The sequence below is a fragment of the Apium graveolens genome, chromosome 5, assembly GCF_009905375.1.
Source record: "Apium graveolens cultivar Ventura chromosome 5, ASM990537v1, whole genome shotgun sequence".
NCBI lineage: Eukaryota > Viridiplantae > Streptophyta > Magnoliopsida > Apiales > Apiaceae > Apium > Apium graveolens.
The window spans coordinates 148,137,439-148,147,238 of record NC_133651.1 but is presented as its reverse complement, the minus strand read 5'-3'; positions in this window follow the sequence as shown (position 1 = coordinate 148,147,238).

Below are 9,800 nucleotides of genomic sequence, written 5' to 3'. Positions count from 1 at the left end.
TAAATATTTATATTTTTGATTGTTAAGATATAAAGAGTTTAAAATCCAATCAACTAATTATTATTACATTATGATAAAAATATTAAAGGGTTAAAGTGTACAAAACTAATAGTTTGGGCAAAATTATACAAAACTCGTGTTTAAGAGGCAAAAATATACAACTGTGAGGGTAATATTGGATAAAAAGATTGAAGTGTACAAAACTCATAGTTAAGGGGTTAAAATACAGTAAAATCTCGTTATATTAATACCTTTGGGACCATGAAAAAGTATTAATTAATCGAAATATTAATATCTCGATAAATTAATAATTTATTAATCTATCGATATATTAATAATTTTAATAATTTATCGAGATATATTATTTAAAATTATATAATATATACAATTTTCAGAATAATAATTTATTTTCATCTATTGAATACTTAAAATAATATTAAAAAAATATTATGAATTTAAGTAAATTGAAAGGATTCACTTATTTAATTAGATTACGTAATATCTTGAAGTTCTGAAAATGGTATCTTTTCTATACCAGCTTTGGTCATATTTACCACAACAATAAAACCTTATTTAATTAAGTACACAGTTGTAGTCAGTCTCACGCAAAGATGTCCTTAAAATAACAATTAAATTATGTAATTTCCTCTTGTAATATGAATATAGTACGCCAGAGCTCCGTAAGAAAGATTCAAGATGAAGAATAAGGCGATATCAATTTTAAAAATAAGCAGGTTACAATTGAGACTTACTATAAAAGTGCATCCTAGAAATCTATAATTTTGATGTAATATGCAATTAATAATTTATATATAATATGGGACTTGTATGCATTAATAAAAAAATATTATCTTAAAAATTTAGCGAATTATTAATTTAGTATAAAGGGCCCGGCTCGAGGTTACAAGAAATTATTAATTTAACGAGGTTATTAATTTATCGAGGTTTTACTGTATACAACTTTTTTTTAAGAGTGCATGTGTACAACGTGTTATACTTTAAGGGTAAGATTATAATTAAACCTTTTTAATAATAGCAAATTTTATTAAAATGGTTTTATTAACATTACTTTTGACGGTTTTTATTGTTAAGTTGCGAACAAATATCATAACTTTAGAACATTTACATGAAGAAGTCTCATAATTCATTATTTCGTTTGTAATATTCAAGGGATGAACAAAAATCAAACCAAATAATAAAATAGACCTAACTCACCCCTTATTTCGGTCTAACGATTAAAATCGTCCAAAATCTTATATATATGAACCCTTGATCAACTCAACCTATTACACGATTATAGTAATATGCTCATTATAATTTAGCTACCTTGAGGCTTGATGTAGCTATCCAATCCAATTTTAATGAATTTTAACCTATTTCAGGATGTCTTGTGTACTTGTAAGTTAAAGTTGCGTGCTTGTACAAAAAAGTTATTTCATTTCCTTCATGTTGTATTAATTCATTGGAATGTATAACGACTCGTATACTTTTATATTATTTAAAAGTGTAATTATTAAATAAATAGTTAAATAAAATATATGTATTGGTTTTGATCACTATGTGTTGTTTTATTATGATCCCTGTGTGAATTAGGGTGTACCAGGTTGTTTGTATAATTAGTTGTTGAGTCATATTGAATCGTTTTCACTTTTAAAAGTGAATTTAGTGCAAATTTATTTGTATAAATATTTGGAATGTCTCTAAAATTGTTTTTATGGTTTTATAATTATAATAATTATTTTTTGGATTTTATAAAATTTAGAAATCAATATTTCATCAATTATTTAGCCCTGTATGATTTTCTGAGTGCCTTTATTTGTAAAATCCATATTCAATTCTAGATTTTTTCAAAAATTTTGAAATTTATATTTGTTCCGTGTTGTGAGCGTTAGGTGTATGCGGGGGTGCTGTTGTGCAACCGCCGTGTAGCCGCCTTGCTGTCTGCTCCTTTTGACCCGTTCTGCGTTGTTTTGTTCGATTCTTTATGTGGTGCGTGTTGTTACACGCGTTGATTTTTGAGAATTATTTTATTGAATTGATTATGTTATTTTCTGCAGAAAATGATATAATTAAATTCATGAAATAAATGTTTTATTGCAGAGAAAATTCTAGAAATTAATCGGTGAAATTTGTGATGGAAGTCTGAAATTAATCGGATACCCGCAAATTTTACTGCCGTCGGCGATGAGTCTCGGCGAGCCGACGGTGGACTGTGATGACGTTGTTCTGAGTCCTACAATTTAAAATACAAAATACGATTTAAAATGCAAATTTTGAATAAAGTTATAAAATGCGAGTTAAGACATAAAATGCAGATAATAATGAATAATTGGTGTTTGTGAATTTGAAAATTGACAGTGTTGACTGGAATCGGTGGTTGGGAATTGTATTGTGTTTGGTTTGAATTGGTTGTGATTGATTTGACGTCGGGATGTTCGACGGGTTAGCCGATAATCAAAGGAGGTGCTGCCCGATTTCCGGAGAATTTAATTACGGAAATACGAGGCCGTACCCAATGGCTATCGGAACGTCGATCGATTATATGTAACTATTTTGTACGAAATCTGATTATGTGTTGTGATGAAATACTTTGCGGAAATCAATAACCCTAATTTTATAAAAGGATGAATATGCCTATTTTCTGAAAACGAACACCGAACCGACTTTCGAAGACGTGAACCCTAATTGATATGTGTATTATAATATTGAATATGTTACGAGTCGGATTTTATTAACGTTCGGGTAGATTGTTAGCGAGGATATGTCAAGCATAATCGAAGGTCTAAATCAGGGTATTTCGACTTTGTAGGTTCTAGTCGGAAGGCCCAAGAGTTGGCATCGGATAGTCTAGTGGACACTCGACGAGCTCAGTAAGGTTCCAATCGAAGGACCTGAGTGTTAAAGTCGAATCCAGGGTAATCTAGTGGTTAGACGTTAAAGCCTAAACGCCCGTGTCAGCTCAAGGTCAATCGATACTATTTGTAAAGCTCTCCAAGGCAAGTACCCCTGAACAAATCTTTTACAGTTCAGTACTATATGAATAATTGTTCATTTACATTTACGTACTGGAACAGAACGATTTAAGTTACGTATCCCCTAGGTTTCAAATTGTTTTGTTAACTTGGTTTTGGGGGAAAAGTAACTTCTGAAAATACCTATCTCTAAGTTTTGAATAAAATGAAAATGTTTTGGGAAAATGTGCTGTGTTATAATTGTTTTGACAAGAGATAGGTAAGTGATTTGAAAAACTGGATAAAAATAATCAGATAATTGGATGAGTGTGCGCAGAAGGCCCGTAACGGCCTGGAAGTTAGCGTAAGAGGCGAAGTGGTTGCGCACCCTGTTATAACCACCAGCCCAGCGTGACAGAGACCTAGCTAGTCTTTGAGTTCCGGAATAAGTTTCATAGGATAGCCTGATCAGCTGTCTCACCAGGGATCATCTAATACTTTTATATCTGAGCAAGTGATTTTGAGGTTCCCGGAGAGGAACAAGTTGTATAGGTCCTGTGATGGGACAAGTTTTATAGGTCCTGTGATGGGACGAGTTTTATAGATCATGTGATGGGATAAGTTTTATGGTTCCCGTAACGGAACAAATGATTTTGGGTCCCCGTAATGGGACAAATGGTTTATGGGTCCTGCGATGGGACGGAAGATTTTAAAATGAAAGAAGCATGCTAAAATAGAAATTGATATTTATGCACATCACACAATTAATGATTTGGTTTTACAGAGCATGCTAGTTTTGATATCCAGTTCACACATGTTTTACTTGTTTTCTAGCAAGTTATGATTTCTGTTCCTATAATTGTTTATCATAAACTGTTTTTGATTATTATTCATATAGTGGTACTGCTGAGCAATTAATTGCTCACCCTTGCAAAATGTTTTATATATTTATTGCAGATACCTAGGAGATTCTTCAGTGGTAGTCAGGGCAGAGTTCCAGTTCCTTCCGTGTCAGGCTCCTCTGAGGTAGTTGTGTTGGACCCAAGCGGGTCTGTTGAGTTGCTGAATAAAGATAGTATTGTTTGGATTGTCTTTAGTAAGTTGGTTTTTTGACGGTTGTAACTTAAGTCATACTTAAATCTGGAAAATGTCTTGGTAAAGGGGGTCGAGATTATGTATAATTAATAATTTGGGTTATATTGTTTATTAGTATTGTTGTTGGTGACGTAAACTCCTGACCCCGGGGTTGAGGCTGTCACAGAATGTGTTATTTCCAATCAGTGCAACAAGAATTACAGAAAGGGGGGGTTGAATGTAATTCTGGCTTGTTATTCTGATTTTAAGAATGTTCTTACTTGATATATAACTGTGTTTGATTTTTCAAGAAGTGCAGAATGAAAGTAAAATGGAAATCAAAATACAACGTAATAAAACACAAGGCTTTAAAACTTTCTGGTGGATTTGAACTTATCCACCAGATAAAACTCGTCAGTGCTACAGTTTATTTGAAAATTGAACAGAGTAAAGTGTACAAAGAGTTCTCACAATCATTTTCAAGGTGCTCCTCTAGTTTGAGCATATATTTTCTACTTCCTTGATTGTCTTGATTTCTTCCCAAGCTTCCTGTTGTTTTCTTCTATTTGATTTTGGAGTTGTCTTTGAAATTCAAATTCTTCAGTATTTGATAGATCCAGCTTTTCTTGCATTTCTAATAGAGTCTCATTGTTTGAGATGCTCAATTGGTCATCCAGTCTGAAGAATCTCCTAACACATTTTTCATCGATGAATTCGATCAGCCAGTAAGGCCTCAAGTGCACTGATTCCTATGAAGGGAATTGATATAGTCCTTGGGAGTGCATTTAAGGCTTTTCTGCTCCTTAGTTCTTCTATCTTCTTTAAAACCAATTTCTTGGTGTTAGGCACAAAGCATGCGCTAAATAATTCACGCAAGTATATGCGTTCGCAAGTAATATAGAATGATTTCTAGTTCGTTCCCACAGAGACTCTGATTAATTATATTTAATTAACACTTACTCACCAATGTATGATTATTCTTCAATGTCAAGACAATAACAGTTAAGGTTGATTAACTAATAATTACTACGAGAATTAAATACTTGAATTAACAATATTAAACACACACGAGATCATAACTTCATTACTACTTCATTCAATAGTTATTGTTATTACCCTTAGCATGTAATGGTGATGATATTAATCGAACAACACGAAACTGATAAACGCCAACTTTCGTTGTACGAAGACCATTCTACCAAGAATCCATAATTAATATAGAAGTTGAATAGACATCAATTATGTTGAGACCCTATATGTCTACAGAATTTGACAACATAAGAATTTAAGCGCAAGTTATTCATGATGATTACACAGGGCAAGTAAAACGGTTAGAGTTACCCACTAATCATGCATACAATACATGAACCTATGTTAGCATGGCAAGTTCTAAATCTCAAGATTCACTTTCGCTTCACAAGAGATTAACAGGCTAACTTATATGTTCGCGACGCGCATAAGACGAATAAGCACAACCTATGCTAGATATCATATAATCACCACATATCAAGGTATTAAACAATTAACTAAAGAAATCCATAGTAAATCCGCTATGAGCCCATGATCACGATTAGCCCATAATAGAACTCATCGTCATCATGGGTTCATATGAAAGCATGATAATAACACAACGATATAACTAATAAAAATACTTAATAAATAATGAAGTATGTCACAAGAGTATTAAGGTTCAAAGCGTAAAGAAAACTAGCATCCACTATTACAACGAATCAAAAAAATCACAAGATAAATGTATGCTTCCTCTTCTTCGTTTTTGCGTGCTAAAACGGTCTTCTCGATCCTCTTACCTTCGCTCTCGATTATCTTCTATGAAGAAAACGTCTTCCCATAAGGTTTATATAATAACCCAAAAGAACCAGCGCTAACATAAGTCTAATTGTAATAGAATTATAAAATCCAGAAACAGAAAATCCGCACCCAGGCGGCCGCCTCCTTCTTCCAGGCGGGTGCCTGCTACCAGGCGGTCGCCTGCTCCCATCAAGCGGGCGCCTGCATCACTTCTGTAAAATTCCTATTTTTACTTCTATTTTTGCTGAATTCTTCGCACATCAACCCGGGACTGATTCCAAGCACTTCCTTAGGCTTTATTCTGATGAAATCCACCTATCTAAGCAAGTTATACCCTGAAATGCAAAAACACTCGAAAACGTGTCAAATACACAAAATACTCGAGTTCAAGACACCAATTCAAGCCGTTATGAGACGCTCTAAGTGGTATAAAATGCCATTTATCACACCCCCCAAACTTAAATCGATGCTTGACCTCAAGCGTCACAGACTCAAACTCAAAATAAAACATGCATGAATGCAAACTATATGAATGCAGCGATCCCCATCGTGATGACTAAACCAACCAACACATGACATATCAACAAATGCAATTAGGCGACTAAAGATCAATTAAATCTCGCAAGCTAACATAAAACTAGAAACGTGGTGTGTGTGAATGCTTAACAGATATGCTTCGAAACTAGATCAATCACCATAACTTAATTATCCTCAAGGCAATCACAACCTTATACGAAGAATATATTCTAGACACAAAATGACTTATAACACTTCAAGATTATTGGATTTTATTAGAGAATCATGCTTTTGTTCAACACATAAACAAATGCTTATTTAATCGTGCAATGAGTGAGGTCCACAAAAGACTTATGCAATGGTACCCATTTAACGAGCGTTAGGTTAGCGGATCCCAAACTATAAAAGCCTTAGGTCACTAGGCACAAAGTCCCGTAAGAACTTAATAACTCGAATACCAAAGAGCCCACTCGTGATCAATTATGCATTAAACCATATTTTTTTCTTTATTTTCTTTATTTTCTATTTTTTTTTCAATTTCTGAGCAAGTGTGTTTCGCTCCATCTTGCTCAACCCTAGACTACTCGTATACAATACGAGCCGACTACTAGCCATTTGACGCATAGCCACAACTAGCAATGAATTCTATTTTTTTTTCCAATTATTATCTTTCCATGTCTTTTATCTTTCCATGTCTTTTATCATTAAGAGCCTATCATGTATTGTAAGCATAAGCAATAGATTAATCTCAAAAACCATCAAACCATGACACCAATCTAGTCCTTAAGCATACTCTAAGACTTAGTGAAATTACAAGTGTTTCGCATGCACGCCAACCTAACAAGATTCAACATCTCTCTAACGCTATCACTACACTCGCATCAATATCACATATTAATCAGTAAAGCAACACAAAGGGATCATGGTATATGCATGAGCTATATGACATGATAAATAAAGCTATAAAAAAAACTATATATAAAAAAAACTATATGGCAAAAATATGCAACTATATGAACTAAACTAACATGAAAATGCAACTACATGACACACACACAAATATGTTCCTTAAATACCACTCCCAAACATAAAATCTTCACTGTTCCCAGTGAAGGTAATAGAAAGGAATATAGGGTATACCTACTCAGAAGAATTATCATCATCATCACCCTCAGAGGGTGGAGTATCAGGAGGTGGATAAGCAGAATCCTCACCATAAATGGGCCACTGGATGTCAGCTCCAAGGCCTCTAAATGCAGTCCAAAGTGCTTGGGTGAGCTCCTGTGCAAACCGACTCTACGACTCATACATCGCATCCATCCTCCTGGAAAGCCTCCTGTACTGGACATCAGCCAATCCCAAACCATCTCCTCCCTGGGCTCTCGAAGAACCTGCCTCTCCCCGAGCCTGACTGGGCCTAGCCATGGTAGCACCAACTGCTGGAACCCCTCCTGGAAGGTTATATCCCAAACCATGTGACTCAGGCTCTCCACCCGTCCACTCCTGCATTACATTCAATGTCGATGAATCAATAGGAGCGGCTGACATCTGTAGTTGTTCATAAGAAGGCCACTGTACTCCACATGCCTTGCAAATCTTTGTGACAATAGAGGCATACGGGATAGAGTACTGCGATTTCCCCCTCAAAAATTTCAAAATCCCTTGGTAGATGTACTCACCAAGGTCCACAAAATATTCCTCATTCATAATCCCCCATAACAACCTCGCCCTCTCCACTATAACCTCATGTGCATGCACAGAAGGAAGAATATTAGCACACATAAATGCATTCCAAGCACGAGCATATATGTTCATCGCGACAATAGGGAAATTACGATACTCGTTGGCTCCACTTTTGAACTTCCACACTGTGCCCGGCCGACAGAGAGTAGCAATAATCAAGTCCATATCAAAGTCCTTAGGGGACTTTTCATTCCAATTCTCCTTATATGGTTTCCTTTGTCGCTGTCCAATAACACGGCGAATCGCCTCGGGCTGATAATCAACAGTAAGCCCACGAACAACAAAAAACCTATTATTGTCGGCCTTGGCGTTCGCATAGAACTCGCGAACGATACTCATCGGAACCGCCTTAGATGACTCACAGAATGTAATCCATCCCTTCTCAGCAATCATCGGTAGCAAATCACCATCCCTCCCTGATGGAAAGAACCCCATCTCCCTCATATTAGGCTTAGTCAGAAGCTTGGTGTACTCTTCTTTAGCAACCCCATCCAACAATCGGGGCTTCGCAGCAGTGTTCCTCGAAGAATCAGCAGCCGGAATGGTGTTGCTGCTCCCTACAGTTCGTGATCTCTTTGGGGCCATTAGAATTGAAAATAAGGGTTAGAGAGTTGTGTTTGGTGTGTAGGAGAGATTTTGTAGAGTTGAAAGTGTATGGGATGTGTATGGAGAGGTTGTATGTATATATATAGCAAGATTAGGGGTTGAATTTGATTAGGAGTGGGGATTGTGGCTAATATTGGGGAAGAAATCGTGGGTTAGTGGTGATATGCTGCTGTGGTTTTTGTTTTGTGTTTTTTTTATATAGGCTAAAAATGAATTTTTCAAAATTCAGGGGCGCAGGCGGTCGCCTGGCACCAGTAGGCGGGCGCCTGCTAGCGCGTGATCCTAGCATGTGGGCGCCTGCAAGGTCTCTGGAATTTTTTTTTCTGCCAACATTTTTCTGATTTTTTTGGGTTTTTGGATAAATTACTAAATTCTAAGGTGTCCTATGGTCTCATATCTTGGGTTGCCTCCCAAGAAGCGCTTCTTTTACGTCATTAGCTTGACGTAGAGTAATGCGATCAAGTTGACAATAAAACGGCACTAATCACTTCACGGTTTGTCGTATCCCCATAATATTGCTTCAATCTCTGATCATTTACTTTGAATGCTTGGCCCGAATTGTTCTCAAAAATCTCCACCGCTCCATGTGGAAACACAGTTTTGACGATAAATGGTCCAGACCACCTTGATTTCAACTTTCCAGGAAAAAGTCAGAGACGAGAGTTGAATAGAAGAACTTGTTGCCCCGACACGAATGACTTAGGTGATAGCTTCCTGTCATACCACCTTTTTACCTTTTCCTTGTACATTTTGTTATTTTCGTATGCTTGAAGTTGAAATTCATCAAGTTCATTTAACTGAAGCATTCGCTTCTTTTCAGCTGCATCTAGATCAAGGTTTAACTTCTTCAATGCCCAATAAGCCTTATGCTCAAGCTCCGCAGGTAAATGACATCCCTTACCATAGATAAGTTGAAACGGGGACATCCCAAGTGGAGTCTTGTATGTTGTTCTATAAGCCCAAACAGCTTCATCGAGCTTCAAAGACAAATCTTTCCTTGACGGACAAATGACTTTCTTTAAAATGCGCTTAATCTCTCTATTAGACACTTCAGCTTGACCATTAGTTTGCGGATGATAAGCAGTAGCAATTCGATAATTC